This window comes from Octodon degus, unplaced genomic scaffold, assembly GCF_000260255.1.
Source record: "Octodon degus isolate 3935 unplaced genomic scaffold, OctDeg1.0 scaffold00004, whole genome shotgun sequence".
NCBI classification, from domain to species: Eukaryota; Metazoa; Chordata; class Mammalia; order Rodentia; family Octodontidae; genus Octodon; species Octodon degus.
The window spans coordinates 8201272-8219611 of NW_004524580.1; the positions used below are offsets into that span (position 1 = coordinate 8201272).

An 18340-nucleotide genomic window follows, 5' to 3' on the forward strand; every position below is an offset into this window, starting at 1 on the left:
AAGGAGAAATGGAAAGGTGGAAGAGCATATGTTCTGGTTTATATCTAGGTTTCATGTACTCATAAGTGGTGAGTTAAGGGCTTAGGGTGTGGCAAAACTGGCTGGAGAAGTGGCATGACCTTGTTATAAGATTCCTAACATATGAACAGAATGGTTTCCAAAGGTCTGCTTGTGAACGTCTCAAGAAAATGTGAGCAGGCTTTCAATAGAATGACCTAGATCTAATATCAGAAGTGTGGGATCCAAGTTCTGCCTCTCAGGACCCATATTTGAAAGTTCTCATGGGTTTTCTCTAGATTTGGACAGCATAATAGAGGTGCCACCAGAAGAACTTACTATCATGGCTTTTCCTCACCATAGCCTTCCCTGCTTTCTGCAGGGTGTTCTTTCATCTTGTTTTCTCTTTTACTAGGTCCAACCTCGCTCTATAGAGCCAGTTTCTCCCCAACTCTTCATGTTCACTTTCTCAAATAAACATTGTCAATTGTTCCCCCCTCATTGTGTTCAGTTCCTGGAACCAAGAACCTGGACTCTAACTCCAGGGGGAGAGGTAAGCAACCCATAATGGGCAATGTTTAGTTGATGAGACATTTTTAGAAGCAGGTGACTTGGTAACGTTGGGACTTCTGGGAGGAGATTTGATCACAGGGTCATGACACTCATAAGTAGATTAGTCCAATGAGGGATTTATAGGAACTGTGATTTTAGAAGGTGAAATCTGGTTGGAGAAGGTGAGTCATTAAGGGTGTGGCCAGAAGGGGGTACCTCCTTTTCTCATCCGTTGATCTCTTTCTGCTCTTTGCTACCGTTCTATAGCTGCTTTGCCTCTGTCACGCCCCTCTGCTATGGCGTCCTTTGTTAAAGCTTCTGAAATGGACTGAAATGTCTACAAATAGTCAACCAAAATAAACCTTTACCCCTTACAGTTGTGGGTGTCATATATTGTGTTTCAACAATGAGAAAATAACTAAAACAGCACAGTATGGTAAAGGAAAGGGGTTCAATTCTCCCTGGCAGCTAGGAAGAGGAGAGAACTACACACAAGACTATGCTTTTCTGAGCCATGTCCTTAATGATCTTCTTCTGAGCTGGCTTTACTTTTGAACATAAGTCTTTTGGGGGATATTTTAGATCTGAAGCATAACACTTTACCCCTGGTTCCATCTCATTATGAAAATACATTTAGTATTCCTCTAAAAGTCATTAAAGCCTTAACAGTTCTCGCATTGCTGAGAGGCCCGATTCTGAAGTGAGTGCCTGTAAAAATCATAAAAGTTAAAAATTTCCAACATCCAATGGCACAGGGTAAACATTTCTATTCTAAAAGGGACATATGGAAATTAGAGCAAAGCAGGATTTAACTCCCATCCAGGAAAACACTGTAGTGAGATGTGAGCACTCCCAAGCACTTCAGCAGCTCTACCCCTAGGGTCTTGCTGGTTGCAGTCCACATAACTTCTCTCTTGGGATGCATCTACTCTCTTCCTGAAGTTTTTCTCAACATACACATTCCTGTCATTTCTGACTTTATGGGGTAACCACTGCACCCTGAAGTTTCACTCTTACAGGTGCAAACATTGACACACTCTGAAGGGTACCTATAGGAACTGTGACCCTGTCACACATTTTTTTCCTGGCCTTCCAGACCTTCTTCTAAATTGGGAGAAGAAACCTCCATGACTTCCCAACTCTAAAATTCTATGTCTTAAAAACCAGCATCACACGGATGACTCTGACATATGTCAGAACATCAAATAAGTAGCTTGCAACCCTTGGATCATGACCTCTGCAGCTTCTAAGTGTCTGAGTTGCTGAACTTGGGAGAAACACTTCCCAAGACAGTGCTGAATGAGAAGGACATTATGGGGTTCTTTTCTCAAAATAAAGTTCTTTAAATGAGTCTGTCCTTTTGCATCCTTGATCCTATGAAGGGTAAGATCTGGACAATTCCTGAGATGCCTTCAATCTATCATTCCTATTCTCATGATGCAAAGTATATTACTTACTTTTAATATTAATTTTCTCAACAACTGCACTCCCACTGACCTCAAATTTTCAAGAGCATTTTTTTTTCTGGAGACACTGCAAAGCTTTTATACATTTTGGTCTTTTGTGCTCTAGATTTTTACCATAAATCTGGCTAAAAGCAGCCAGGCACATCTATGCTACAAAGTGAACATTCACCTGCCTTGAAATTTCCTCCTGATCAATTGGTCTACTATGTTTAAATTTAGCTAACAGAGAGTTTAAGGACATGGGCCAAACATAGACAAATTCTATGGTAAAGTGGAACATGGTCCCATGTACAGTAGTGAAAAGAGTCCTCAATCTCATCCCAAATCTTCCAAGCCTAAGCTTTAGTGTCTGTATCCTGTCAGCATTCTGGTCTTTTAGGCTCTGATGGGAATCAACCCTCAAGTGCTCCTTAAAGTATTTAGTGCTTTTCAAGCTCACTTCCCCAAGTTCCTTCAAATTCCTCCTAAAAACAGGTTCCAAGTGCTTCTGAGCTACACAGTCAGGCAGTAAGATCCATGACCCTACTTTCAGTGTTATTTTTCCTGTAACAGTCACCTTGCCATCACAGGGACAAAATAACTAATACATAGTTTTGTTTTGTTTTTGGCTCTGGATCCAAGCAGAAATGCATGATGGATGAAAGCTGCTCAACCCTTGGCCTCCAAAGGGCAGAGAGAGAAGGGAGAAGAATACTCTTCCAAGCCATGTCCCAGTGACCTACCTCTTCCAAGCTGGTTCGATCTCTGAACATAAGACTTGGGGGATGCTTTAGATCAAAACCACAACACTGTCTATCACTGCCTACTAACTGTAGTTCATTTCTAGACCAAGCCACCCGATGGATAATGGCAAATATATTGACTCCATTACAAGGATTTTTCCAAAGTTGACACTTGCATTTTTCACACTTCTCAAAGAGTAATAGCAAAAGCATTCTTATCCCAAGGGGATAAAACCATGGTAGTTTTTTTTTCTTTTCAGGCCTCTTTTTTACTTTTAATACAATCTTTCCCTTCTGTGTTACCAATGTCCAAAGTACCCATTTTAAAATACCTGTTCTATGATATGCCAAAGATGTTTGATATTTAGACAGATAGGGTAAACCAAACTGCATATATTGCAGGTTAATAATAAGTTTCTCTTCTGGAGGGTTAACAATCTAAGTTAGCAGATCAAAATTGGATAAAAGGAAGGGCTTCAAGGTCAGCCAACATTTTGGCCCTAGCCTTTCAAGGTCAGTGAATACTCAAGACCTAGGAGAACCTGTACTGTAACATCATGTAACTCAGTTGTGCTCCAAATTTTCTGATCAAGGGGATTATGGAGCCACAGAACAATGTGATCCATGATGTATAGTGCGCCTGGGGAGAGTCACATGGAGAGAAAAAACATTTTCTCAGGCTTTCACAGTGAGCAAATTGGTCAAGCAATGGCCACTGACAAAGGATCTACAAAGTGTGGTACAGGGCTACATAAAGGATAAATTCTGAGGGTACTTGACTGACCTTATCAGATACAAAAGTTACATTTCTTGTTATATAGATCTTGCCTTATCTTGGTCTTAACCATCCAGTGGAAAAGTATAAAAACGAGGTATATAAAGTAAAGCCATATTAATATGATGAGCTGTAAAGGGCTCAAGTCAATAACTTCTGAGGATAACCCACTAATATTATAGACTGGTAGACAGTATTGGATTGTTTTGCTGAATTCAAACACCTATAGCATTTAGATGCCAATAGAACATCCACCTCTGACAGGACTAAACAAAAAAAAAAGGGGGGGGGGAGGACACAAAGGAAAGATCAATTTTGTATTTATATAAACAAAAGTTAGGACAGATATACAGCTACTTTCACTTAATTCAATGAGAAGAAAGAGGTGTACAAATAGTGTTTGGACAGGATATCCTGTCTGCTTCTTGTACTATGGATAACCACTAAGAAGATAACAATGTACAATGTATTGATTATTGAAACTGTCCTATTAATCAGTTTTGAAACGGTCTCATTCATATTTGTTTCTCAATAAAATTAAAAAAAAACCCAAAGTATCCATTTTAACCAAGTCAGTTCATTTGATTCCCTGCCTTGCAAGCTTCACCCCAACATTTCTGGAGCTGAAGCTTGCATTATCTGTGCTATTCTTTCACAGATAATTTTCCTAGTATCTTGCCTTCAAGGTAGAGATCCTTTGTTTCAATAACACTCCCATGGATACTCAAGCCTTACAACATCTATGTTCTCCATAAATCTCTTCTCACAGATACTTCTGTTCTGGGTTCCAAAGAAAATTAGGTTCCTTGACCCCCAATCTGGAGGCAAGGGCTAGTCCATTGCTTTGTTCTGGACATTGCTGACAGTCTAGGTACTTATACCCAGATCCTCCCAGTATCCTGCTCTCAAGGACAGGGCCAGGCCAGTTACGTCTCTGAGCCATGTTTATCTCAAAGAAGAGTGTCAGTTTTTTTGTAAATCATTTGGGAAAAAATACAACAGAATCTCAAAGAATTCCAAGAAAGAGTTGGCAAAATCAGAAAGATTAAAAAAAAAAACTTGCTCTGTCCAGTTACTTCACAAAGGCTCTGACCTGGATTTTCCCATTTCTGGACCTCTCCTTAGTTTTATTATAGCTGTTTGGATCATGTATCTTAAATGTACTTATAGAGTTTATCTTTTCTTGTCCAGAGGTGTTAAACTGCAAGTGATGGCGACCCAGAGTTTCTTTTCGCTGAAGACTGTGAAATTCTTCATCACCCTGATCAACCACCTTGACCATGCAGTAACACCTCTTGTGCCCAAATTCTTCTCCTGGCCCATGCCATCCCACTTCACACAGAGCCCAAGGAGTGGGACCCTGAAGTGTATCTGTTTCCCTGCCAGACACGGTTACAGAGAAATTCCTTATAAACAGTGAAAGATTTCTGGATCCAGAATCCTTGAGAGGGGAATATTAGAATAGGCAGTTAGCCCAAAATAAGCTAGTTATGGGAAGCTGGTGGTATGGCCCTGAATGGAAATTCTGCAAAGAAGCCATGTTCTACATTTCCTCTTTTTGCAAGCCCCAGGTTTGTTGAGAAGAGTGTACCATTCTCTCTTACAAATTGCCTTCCTACTTTATCTTATACCTCTTAATTCTACTCTCATACATAGGGGTGCCAGCCCAAAGCTGAACTATGGTGACCCTGCCTACCCAATCAGATCTCATGTACACACACCTGCATTGTGATTTTGACCTCCAACCGGTTTCAGCCATGGTGTTGGTTCTGACCAAATCCATTTAATTCAACAACTCCCCCTCCTGACATGAGAGTGGAGACTATTAGTCAATTGGAAGAAAACCCATCAGTCATACACATCAAATTCTAAGACCACCTAAGGAAACCCACCCCAGACCTCAGGGCAGGTGGCTCCTTTAGCCCTACCTGCTTAGAACTCTTCCAAGTGCACTCTCATCTCTAAGAAAGCTGCTTTGGAGCTAATAACTTTTTTGCTTTTTAAAATTGAGCTCAATTAATTTAGTTTTGGTTACTTGGAACCAAAAAGATTTATTCCTTGTGTTTTGAAGAACATTAGTATGTTATGCCATTATCTTATCAATGTAGACTAAGAACATACTGTTTTGTCTGAATCTGGACACTTCTGAGGGTAAAAGGGATTCTGTTATCCTGAGAAAACAGGTGTTAAGGGGAGACTATTTCCCTGGGTATCTTGGATCTGCAAAGCTGAGGACCAGCTGCCTGGCTCCTGCGTTACAAAAACACCCAGGCACAGTGTTTCTGTGCATTTCCCCTGTGACGTGTTTCAAGCTTTTCATTCTCGCAGCCCTTTTAACACAATAATACAGCCAATAAACAGAAGCCCACAGGAAACAAAAATTTATTGGAAAGGCAGCAATTAAACTCTTTGAAACTATGAGTATGCTGTATTTGTGTTGGGTTTTCTCTTGAAGCTTTGCATGCAGTTATTCCAATTTATAAATGGAATATGTAGATGGTAGTGCACTTATGGGAATTTTCCTTCAGGTGTTTCCTTCAGGTGAATTTTCCTTCTTTTTTGTTTTTAAGATTCTTAGCCATATGGGGTAAGGGTAGAAGAATCATAATATATTGTATAAGTTAGATATATGTTTGATATATGTTCACTTTCTGTCACTATAACAAATACCTGAGATAAAACATCTCATAAAAAGAAAAGATTTATGTTGAGAAAAGATTATGTCATAATTTTGTAGGTTTCGGGGGCCCAGCCCTAGATCAGTTCTTTAAGTGGCTGCTTCCACAATGCTGGCAGCCTCCGTTTGCTGTAGTTCGATCCCCACAACACTCCAGCCATGCAAAAGTGCCCTGAAGGCATTCAAGGAGCAAAAAAAAAATTCCTTATAATTTTGTAGGTTTGAGTTGTGATTGGTTGGCTGTTCCGCTTTGGGCCTGTTGTGAAGCAGTATATCACAGTAGGGATGTCAGGCCAGCTGGACCACTCAGCACAGGGCCAGGAGCAGAAGACAAGAGGAGGAAGGGGCCAGGACTGCACTGCTCCCCTCACAGGTGCTGCCTTGACCACCCAAAACCTCCCACAACACATCATCACCTCTCAACAGTGCAATGTTGGGAACCAAGTCTTTACATAGGGAGCTGTAGGGGCCACTTAAGGTTCAAATTATGCATTATACAAAGGTTATAAACAAACAAACTTTATGTTTGTGACACACTCCCTTGTTTCTGGGACCCAATACACCACACTTACAACTTATTTCTGCTCATATTTTAGACGTGTCAGTCCTTGCATGGTTGGCTGGCTCCAAGGGAGGACAGCATGGCAGAGGAGCACGGTGAAGGAGAGCTCTGTACCATGGTGGACAGGGAAGCAGAGCTAGGAACGGAGCTAGAGAAGGAGACAGACCCTTCCAGCCCAAGCCCCCAGTGATCCATCTCTTAATGGCAAGTCGGCTAAAAGGCCCATAGTCCAAACACCTTCCAAAAGTCCTATCTTTGAGCAGAGTAGGGGATATCCAGATATAAACCATATATAGCCAGATATAAACCATTTATATCCCTAGACATACACCAATTATATACCCAGGCATACACCACAGCAGCAAGACAACAAAAACAATGTGACCTAAAGTGGAATAAACATTTTGATTTTTATCATTAACATTTATCTTCTTGCACATGCTACAGCAATTATGACAATAGTAATTAGTGTCACAATTCCCTAAATCTGTTGAATAAATCTGAAATCAGAGGAAGACTAAAGAAGAATAATTGTTCTTTTTTTTTCCTTTTGAAGGACAGCAGCAATAGTCAGGACTATTACTAATAGAGAATTCAAGTCTAAAGGGAATTGGATTTATGATGCCCATTCTATTTCTTTAGCTGCTGATTTGAAATCCATTTTCATCATGCAGAATTTCTCCCATGGCATAAAGAACCAATATTTATCTGCAGCAGGCCCTGTGGGGAAGATGGTGATGGATGTCTAAAATATTTACACCAAACTCTACATTCATTCTCAGGATAGAATCAGGTCAGAAAAACCTAGTGAGTATGACTCAAAGATGACCAGCTTTAGCTTCTAAATAAATGTTCACAGCCTCCCCAGTGCTGGGATTACAGGCATACATCACTATGCCTGGACACTGGCGGGATCAGCCTGCCCTGGGGGCGGGGCTAGCGCAGCATGTGGTGCAGGGGATTCAACCATAGTCCCTGCACTTGCTAAGCAGGCGCTTTAATCTTCTGAGCTATCTCCCGGCCCAATAATTCTCTTTTAAAAGTATCTGGAGCTGAGTTCTCAGTTCATATGAAATCTCTAGGTGAGATACAGAGAACTTAAATAGATCCAGAATAATCTAGTAGCTGTTCTGTGATGTGGATAAATGGAAGGTGACTCCTTCTAAGAAAATTTAACCTATCAACTCATAGGAAATGACTAACTGCACAGAAAATTAAGATGATAAATTCACAAATATCTTCCTCAATAGAAGACAAGGACTAAAACGGTATACACATATAATAAGGAGGTTTAATGACACACATAATGTCAGGCTTATAATCTTAAAAATGGGCCCTAGGGTTGAGATTTGTATTTTTTATTTTTCAAGATGAAGGAAAGAAGCATTTCAAGAATAGTCAAAAACTCAAGAAAGGAATGCTTGGGACAGGTTTCAGGAATATTAGCAGTTGATGTGGACTGTGAAAAACAAGGCAGATGAGAGAATGGCATAGAGAAAAGTACTTCACGTCACAGACACACAGACAAAGACAGACAGAGAAGCAGACAGACAGACAGACAGACAGACACACACACACACACACACACACACACTCACACACACACTGCAAGCAAATACTCTAGATTTCATGGGTCACATCTGACATAGTCTTCACCATACAGCACTACTAAATTTATCTTTGCCTGTAAGTTCGTATTAAAGGAAAAACTATGAATTTTTTTTCAGAGTCATGAAACTTCTTCTACACAGTCCACATACCAGAATTCATTTTTTGTTTTTAGGGTTAGACTGTTCCATTTCATATCCTGTAATTGTTCACACTCGTGGATAGCACACTACAACATTCTCTCCGACATTGTAACTAAGACAGTGATAACCAGGAATCTAAAATTTTGTAGGGTTTTTCTTTTGCTTGCTCTTTGGCATGTAGAATCCTTTTCTTGGAGGATTCTGAGCAAAGGGATAATTTCTGAGGAAGGTATATAGTAGCAATTTATGGGAAAAATTGAGTGATGTGACAGATAATGCCAGAATTGAATTCTAAGATTTACAAAATTCCTGGTTGGTGTCCACTTTAACAACACTTCCACCCAGTGTGGTCACAGAACTGTTTTACAGAGTTTCTTTTTTTCCTCTTCAGAACCTACCCCAGAATAGAATGCTATCACTCTGTGGTCTGGAGTGCTGAAACCAGCACTCCAAATACTTAGCATCCAAATACTTAGGCAGCTTCAAAATCTAGAAATTCTTCTGTATATTGATAATAAAAACAGTATTTCCAATCTGGTGTCTAATACTTTTACTTCTCAGCAGCATAATACCACTTTGGTCAGGTTGAACCACTGCACAGTTTTGCAGTTCTTTGAGAAAGATGATGAAAACAATTCAAAAGACATGATGGACATGCAATGATGAAAAAATGGTACAACTGTGACTCCTTCCCCGTAAGTGCGAAATATCCTTGGTTCCTTCCACACTGTGTATTTATTATAAGCCCTTATATCAGGGATTTTCTTTAAGTTTTTGTAGCACCAAATAGACACAGTGACTAACAATAAATAATTCTGAAAATTCACAAAATATTTACCACATCAGAAATTTTCTAGAGCATTCCTTTTTTCCATGTTCCTCAATTGAAGTTTTCTTCATGAGAGTAAGCTATAACATAAAATTGAATTCTATCCCCTTTTTGTCGCTGATGTGATGAGTAATATTTTTCTAATGTTTTGTATGCTACTTTATAATTTCAAAGTATTTTTATATACAATGACTCATTTATTTTAATGACTTGTTCATTCTCATGGAGTAGTGTTCCCCCAAAGCTACAGATAACAGTTACGCATATGAGCTTTTACATCAGGCTGCATGGATTCATATCCCAGTTTCCCCTGCTAGCTGTGTGATCTTGGACAAGTCACATAACATAGCTGTGCTTTCTTTTTTGTGTATAAAACTGAACCTACTGCATAAGGTTTAGGAAATTGCCCATGAAAGCACTGAGCACAGTAGCTACATGTTATGAGCAAATTACTATATACCAATTTCACTAGATAATTGTGCTTTATGGGTCAAATAAGCAGCAGTCTCGAGTGGTGTGTCCAGGTAAGTGAGGGAGTTTTTTTTCATGATTTCCATGGGGTGAAGAATTTTATTTCAAGTTGTGAGTGGGACTCAATGGACAGTAAACTCAGTTATGGCTAGAGTTCAGTGTGGAGAAGATTTTCCTGATAAGCTCCACGCTAGTACTAGGCCATCGTTCATTCTCATTGCCTTTCCAGAACCTAACCTGTACTAGGCACACAAGAAATATTTGTTAAATGGATAAGGATGTGGTGATGTTTGAGTGGGTTGATTATTTTTCAGGTTAAGTACATTCTAGGAATCAAATATGAGAAGATTAATCTTTAAAGGGAGAAGGTTTAGGAGTGATGACTTCAGGTGACTGTAAATTCCTCAGAGAAATGTGGATATTTAATAGGACACAAGTGATAGGGTGGATGATAGGACTTTTCTTCCTTTTTGAAATCTAAAACATAATGTTTGATGAGATTTAGAAATGGAGTTTCACTTTTGGATAATCCCTGCCAAATCAGAGTGCTTTCAGAGAAAAATAGGTTTAATTTTATTCATCATCAAAATCTGAATTCCTGAACATGTTCCTTATTTAATGGTCCTTGAAGCCCTGAAGGCTTTGAAATAATTTGATTCCAAAATCACACATCCAAAAAGGATGAAGCGCTAATTCTGATTCTAATGATATTTAGAAATTATAGTGCCAATTGATACAATAATAAGCTAGTGAAATTATCGGAAGGCAAATGCATTTATTTATTTATTTGCCTCTTTAATCATTCATTCAACAAATATTTACTGAGTACCTGTATGTGCCAAGTAATCAACATGGTGGTCACAGCCCCTTTTGTGTTATAGAGCTTGTGGCCTAAAGAGGGACAAATGCAGGAGGACCATTTCATATTTTGGAATGTCTTCCTCTGTACTGGCCTCCACAAATCTTCGAAACCTGATCTCTATTTTATAATGCTGTCTAATTCTGGTCTTGCTTAAAAGCTATGTGTAAGTACAAGTGTCTAACAGATGAAAAAGTCAGGCATTATTCACATGTTCACAAATATTTATATAATGTTTGAAGTAATGTAGACAAAACAGTCTATGTCTTGGAGTCCTATATGTACAGCTGAATAAAGAGAAGTGAGATAAGGTCACAGCTGAAAACTGTATTTGTAAATTGGTATAACCCATCTCTAGCAAAGTTCTTCTCCGATAGTCTCTAACCCTTAAAAGGCCCCTGAATGTTAGATTTTGCATTTAGATCTTAGCATTGTCTGAAAAGATAGTGGGAGTTCACATAACTAGAGAATTCCCTATTGATTACATGATTGAGGAAGCACAAAAGTCTGTTATTCTTTCCAAAGTCAATTGCAATTTAAACTCATTATCTCCCTGCAGATGTTCCATTTCATATGGCAACAGAATCAAAATGTAAATGCAACATTGAAAAGGTTGAGGAATTCTATTACTGAGCTACGCTGTACTTGTCTGTTTTTAAAATAAGAGCAGAAAAGAGTGTAGAAAAACTATGTTCCACTGGCCACCCGCTTGATCAGGAGACTGAACTAAAATTCACCAAGATCCTTGATGAGAAGTCACAACAAATTTCCTCCCTGACTTTTCATACTTAGTTTGTTTATTCTGCTTAAGTATTGAGTTTCAAAAAACAGCAGGCTTTTAAAAAAATGGTGCAGAGTATGTCAGTGGCTCTAATGTAAGCATTACTAATAAAGAGCATGAGTACATATTAGGAAAATTTTTTCCTTTCCCTTTGATTTCTGTGAAGTGTAAGAGAACCAGAAATGGCTTAGGCCTAGGGGTGGTATTTTGATTAAAAATTTGGGGGAAGGTTTACATTCCAACAAACTCAGTTTTAGTCATTTGGATGTAAGACCACTCTGACACACAATCTTAGATCCCGTAAGTGTGATGAACTCCCCCTTCACTTTGACAAACAACCTGGAACACATTCATCAGTATTGAACATTATGCAAAAGAAGCATAGAAACACAAAACTCCTAGAAAGCAGAAATCAAAGGTATCTGCACTTTTGATAGTTGTGTCTGAAATTCTATGAAAATACTGATGTTGATATGAAATCATTTACGTTCACATTAACTGAACATTTACCAGCTAAACAAAAACTTACTTACCTTAAGCTCTAGCACAATGGACTGAAATGTGTTGATGACCATTTTCTTGTTACAAGGGTGCAATGATTTCCTTTTATGAGAATCTGTGGCACTGCCTGAATACCTCTAATATTTCTTTGATTAATAACTAAAATATATGATTTATTAAATTTTTCTTATAAAAATGAGAGCTATCTTTCAAACTGAACAATACTCATATTGTTTCCATTTATGCCCTATGCCATGCTTGTCCCTTTTATAAACCTACTGAACATAACATTCAGGGTCCTCACTGTCCCTACCCATATCCTCACTTCTCTCTAACACAATATGGTTATGCTTTCAAGGGTGGGAACTTGTCATCACTGCCAGACACTGACACAATCCCCAGATCCCTTGCAGTTTGTTGCCTGTCAGTGATGCACTATGAAGAGTGAAAGTTTGGTACATCTACTATACACCCAACGGTGCAAAGTAATTCTGACCAATTCTGTCGGTTTTCCTAGAATTTCAGAAAGACAGTCTTTTAACTGCATTTCGTAAATTTCTGCTTTGGGGGAAGACTATCTGAAATGTCAATATCACCGTGCACTGGCAAAAGGGAGGTTGCATTTGAGTAATATTCATATCTGTAAGTAAATATTCATATCTGCCTCTGTTTAGAGATTGCTTAACTTGGCAATTATCATTTAATCTCATATATTTTTGTGCTTTATGTATTAAAGTGTCCACTTATTATTACTTCCTATTAATTCCATAAATTAAAATCGGATCAAGTGTCTAGATTTACCATCGGTAAAAAATTATTAGTTGTATATGTGGCTCTTAATGGATTTTTCCAAAGATATTTTCTTCTCTATTTACTTACAGGGATATGTGAAACAAAGTAAGTATCTTTTCCTTCTAGAGGAAAGCATTTGTCACTCACAAAATTGGTATCACTGGCTTGCATATGCCTATTTTGAAAAAGAAAATATATAGATATGTTTTCTAAAGCCCAAAGCTTTGCAATGTCAAATAGACATGTATGACAGCATTATCAGTGAATACAGGAAGAGTTTGAATTTCTCCAGAGTGCATCAATCAAAATGTAAAACTTAAGAAAAATTGAGAGAAGGGAGAATATATATATATATATATGTATAAATATATATATATATATGCTCATACATATATGTATGGGTATATATGATCAATATAGGAAGATAGGTCCTTTGCTAGTATTCTTTTACCAGAGACATAACTCTTGGTAAGGAAATACTTTAAGTTATAACAAATGTACTCTGATAATATATATTTCATGGAATAAATATACACTATATTCTCTTAAGGTTTATAATAGTAGATGCAAGCAATATTTAAATTAAAAAGTATAGCACTAGGTTCCCACCCTTGCTTCTAATAAACTAAAAACTGAGCTAAAAATGTCTCATTTTGTTAATGCATAAAAATTCATGAAAACAGAAAATAAGAAGCCAATTGTTTCCAGAGCCTGAAAAGAGTATATAGTATGGTCACTTGTCATTTTCAAGAGGAGATGGGATGCTGAGTTTTCAATTCATTGGAATTGCAATTCAGATAACTCAGCAGCATGGGTTGCGGAACAGGTCAGGGGGAGGGGCAAAGTGTAGGTTTCTCTCAAGGGGTAGCGGCCTTGACCTGATGCCGTTTGAACTACAACCTAAGGAGGATTTGTTACTCTCTGGAAAAGCCGGACCAAAGATTGACTGAATCCTGTCCCTGGTTACCTATTTGAAAGTCACAGATTTTGTTCTTATTCTGCTTCAGGCTGTAGAATGGAAAATCCCTCCCCCTACCCACTGGGAATGCCCACTGCATTGCATGGAAGGGCTGTGTGTGTAAAGAGCACGGGAGCAGGGAGTGCGGGCCCCGAGAAAGGAGGTGTTGAGTTGTCTTGGTAAAGAATTTGTACACCATGTGTTCACAGCTTGTTGACAGGTATAATTATTGGCATTGTCTTTTTCTGTGTGCTGGGGTTCTGAAGCATGTTTTCAAATTTGTGACTATCAGATGCTTGATCAAGTAGCTTCTCCTCAAGGGCCTGAAAAGGGGAAGAACAGTGAAATCTGTGATCAGTATTCATTTATTAAGTCCAATATGCTAAAAATATCAACAGAGCATGTTTTGTGTGAGAACAGTGAAGATTATTTTGGGCATGAATATTCATGCATAATCTTCCACATGTGAAAAAAATCACTTGATGTTTATAAAGGAAGTAATTACCAAACAAAGCCAAGAAAGCCACAGTTATTCCCCCAAATGAAATAAAAAACACTCGTTTGGAGACATTTCAAACATAGAACATTTCTTTGCATCATTTCCAGATGAGAGTACTTCTCTTCATGAAACATAAATAACATTTACATTACAACTCTCAGGGCACCTAGTAATGTTTTATTTCCGTGAATGCCAAAACCGACATGCAAAACAGGCTTTTAACAAAATTATTCTCTCTGTCTGCACTGACACTCCAGCTGTTCTCTTCTCAAGATGCTGTAAGCCCCACAAGATGCCACAGAGAAGACTGAAAACGTAAGCGAGGGCGCTGTGCCCATCAGGAGCCTGCTTATAAGATACTATGTAAAGGTAGACGTGCTATTGACATTTTAGCCACTAAACTGCTATTACTGCTAATACTATTCCTGCTATTACTAAAACTTTTGTTTTCTTTTGCAGAAGGGAAAGGGACCAAGGAATGGAGGAAGAAGGGAAGCAGAAAGAGATAGAAAAAGAGAATTAAGATGTCATAAACATGTACCAGTTCTTCCCTATGAATACAATCATTATGTACTGCAAAATGTACCAAAAATGAAGATCGAATAGCTAAACTTAGTGAGTAGTTTCTTAATTGCCATCTATTTTGCCAAGGATCTTTTTTTTTCATTAATATTCACAACAAACAGTCATACTCAGTCTGACTGAATAGCTTCCTAAAGGTCATGTAAGTCATAAGTGACAGCTATCTACACACTGAGTTTTTATTTCATTAAAATTATCATACAGTCACATTTCCCAAGAGAATAGACTCAGACCTGGGGAATCTAGTAAGATTCTTGGAGCGCTTTCTGTCCAGAGGTGCAGTAAGTCTAAGAGGTACAGTGGGCAAGTATCCGAAATGTGAGTCACTGAAACCTGTGAAGAACCATCTGTGTCCAGTGGGCTCCTGATTTCCCGCAGTGCTATGATTTACAGTTTAACAATTCATTCTGTTAAACAAAAGCCTCTTTTTCATCCTAGTATGAGTTATTTGGCTCAAACTGCCTAGTTACTTCTTACACGAGCCATCGTGGTAGGTAGAATAGTACCTTCCATATCCTAAATGCATCTGAGTTCTAATCCCCATAACTTGCAAATATCTTAGATCATATGTCACAGGAAAATTAAATTAGCAGATGATATTGTGGGTGCAAATCAGTTGAAGTTAAAACAGAAACATCATTAAGGATGACTCAGTTGCATCTATTGTAATGAAAAGAAATAGAGGGATGGGTCAAAGAAACAATCTAAAAATGAATTTAAAATACTTTAGATAAAAATAAAAATATTTATGATCCAGTAAAATTAGTGCTTAGAGGGAAATTTGTAATGTTGAATATGTACCTTAGAAAGAAAATTTAAAATTAATAAGTGAAGCTTCTATTTTAGAAAAGTAGAAAAATATTAGATACAAAGTAAGCAGAAGAAAAGGAATAATACAAATTGGAGCAGAAATGAATGAAATTGAAAAGAACCTATTAATATGAAAATCAATGAAACAAAAAACTAGTTCTTTGAAAGGATCAATATTAATAAGCCTCTAGCAAGGCTAACATACAAAAAGAGAAAGAACACAAGCTATCAATGTCAAAAACCAAAGGTGACATCACTCAAATCTGATGGACATTCAGATTTTCATAGTAAAAAATTGGATGATCTAAATGAACTGGACTAATTCCTTGAAAACAGTCAGCAAAAGTTCATATAAGAAATAGATAATCTCAGTAGGTCTATCATTCTAAAAGAAGCTGAATTAAAAAAAAAGTAATAAACCTTCTAAAATAGAAAGCCCCCAGCTCAGAAAGTTTCATTGAGGAATTCTACCAAGCACTTAAGGAAAAAATTATAAGCATTCTCTGTTCTCTTTATGAAGATAAAATTAGAGGAAATATTTTCAAATTCATTCAATATAGGTGGTTACTTTAAAAAACATGAGATAAATGCAGGAAAATAAATCCACAGATGGATATTTTCTATGAAAAAATAAAAATTCTCAACAAAATATTAACAAATCAAATTCAATAAAGTGTAAGAAATTTAATGACCACCCACAAGAGATTCATGAAACTACTGTATAATTATGTATGAAACTCTACATAGTTATTTCAAATGTACATCTAAACTTATTAGTATGAGCCATATTGTTTATTTGTTCAATTTTAATAATCGAGTATTTGGCATATGAAGCATGAACATACATAAAACACATTCTATCTCTTTTCCTCAAATCTTTTTTTTTTGGGGGGGGGGAAGGTACTAGGGGTTGAACTCAGGACCTTGCGCTTGTCAGGCAGGTATTTATTCCACCGAGATATCGCCCCAGCTCTATCGCTTTTCCTGTAGGCAAAGAATTCAGTTTCTAGAAGCAGCAAAAAGCAAGAAAATGAATTTTCCCCCAGAGTTTTATCAACCCTAGTGAGACACTGTGGCACTTCTGTTGTACAGAATTCCAAGGTAATAATTTTTGAAATTTTTATTTTGAATTGACAATAATTACATGTATTTATGGGATACAGTATGATGTTTTGATAGATGTCTATATTGTGGGATCATTAAGTTAGAATAATTAACAAATCCATCACCTCGCATACTTATATGATTTTGTGTGGTGAGAATATTGAAAATCTATTCTTTTCATAATTTTGAAATATACAAAGCATAAACATATATTATAGTCACCATTCTGTGAGTAGACCACAGAAGTGACTTGATCTGTGAAGCTGATTTCTCTTGTCTAAGCAAAATATATGTCCTTTAATGAGTAGTAATCATCCACCCCTTTTGCATTCTCTGGTAACCACCATGCTACCCTCTACTTCTTTGTTTTGCTCAGGTTTTTTGAGATAAGGTCTTGCTATGTATGTAGCTGAGGCTGCTGATGAGCTCACTGCGCAGCCCAGGTTGGCCTTGAACTCATGATCCTCCTCCCTCTGTCTCCCAAGTTCTGGGATTACAGATGTGGGCCATCATGCCTGGATCTTCAGAGTTCAAATGCTTCAGATTTCTCATATAAATGAGATCATGTAGTCCTTTTCTTTTGGTGTCTGCCTTATTATACTTAACATACTGTCTTCTGTACTCATCCTTTTTCTTGAAAATACAGGATTTCTTTCTTTTAAAGACAAATAAGATTCTATTGAGCAGAAATGTCACATGTTTTGTGCGAACCTCATGTTGTCCCTCTAGTATGAGAACCTGAAAAAGTAATGAAAATCTATAAGGTACAAAAGACACTGTAAAAGGGAAAGAAGCTGTTCAATATGAGGCAAGAACTGGGATGAGGAAAAAGACAAATGACAGAAGGGGAAAAGATACATTAGGTAAAGATGCAGAATAGTTTGGATGATTGTATTATTGACTTTTGCTAGTCTTTTGAAAGGCACAGTTAATGCTTACAAGCTTTTTCTTTTTATTCTTTTTTTCCCTCTTTTGAATTTCTTATAACTTTTTGTTATTGTTTTTAAATGGATCCCTAAAAAAAGAAAAAAAGAAAGAAATTAAGAAGAGAAAAAGGACAAACAATTGAAAAAAAGAGAGAGACAAAACAAATTAAGCATTAACTGCTCCTTTTCATATACCAGCAGAAATTCATAGTGCAGTTGTTCAAACCATCCTGCTTACATACATAGATAAATCTCATTCTCCCACTCTCTCCCCTGTCCTTCTCTTCAACTCAGTAACTCTTTACTTTCAATAAGCTCATTCCTTTTTCCAAGTATCTACTGTACCCTTCAAATTCTATTTTTCTCTTTTAGGTTCTCACACTAAAGAGACAATATGATGTTTACACATGCAGGTCTTATTTATTTCACATTAGAGTATGTTCTCTAGTTGCATTCATTTGCTGACAAAAGACTCAAATTTATCATATTTTATAGCTGAATAACACTCCTTTGTGTAAAAATAGCACATCTTTTTTTATCCATTCTTCAGTTGATGGGCATCTGGGTTGTTTCCACGATTTAGCTATGACAAATGGAGCTTCTATAAACATGGATACACATATTATCACTGTGGTATGAGGTTTCTATGTTTTTCTGGAAAAAATACCCAGGAAGGGAATAGCTGGTTTGAGTGAGATCTCCAATCCTAGGTTTTTAAGGAATATT

General features: G+C 37.4%; 1 protein-coding gene across 2 annotated transcripts in view; it reads right to left on the reverse strand.

The window, feature by feature from the left end:
- Positions 1 to 13703: 13703 nt before the first annotated feature.
- Positions 13704 to 18340, reverse strand: part of Lin7a (lin-7 homolog A, crumbs cell polarity complex component) — a 191864-nt gene continuing 187227 nt past the window's right edge. The window contains exon 6 of one of the 2 annotated variants that reach the window (XM_004623758.3): positions 13704 to 14016. The gene's annotated coding sequence lies outside the window, so the exon portion shown is untranslated. The remainder of the gene's footprint in view (positions 14017 to 18340) is intronic. The other variant, XM_004623759.2, reaches the window with a different exon arrangement.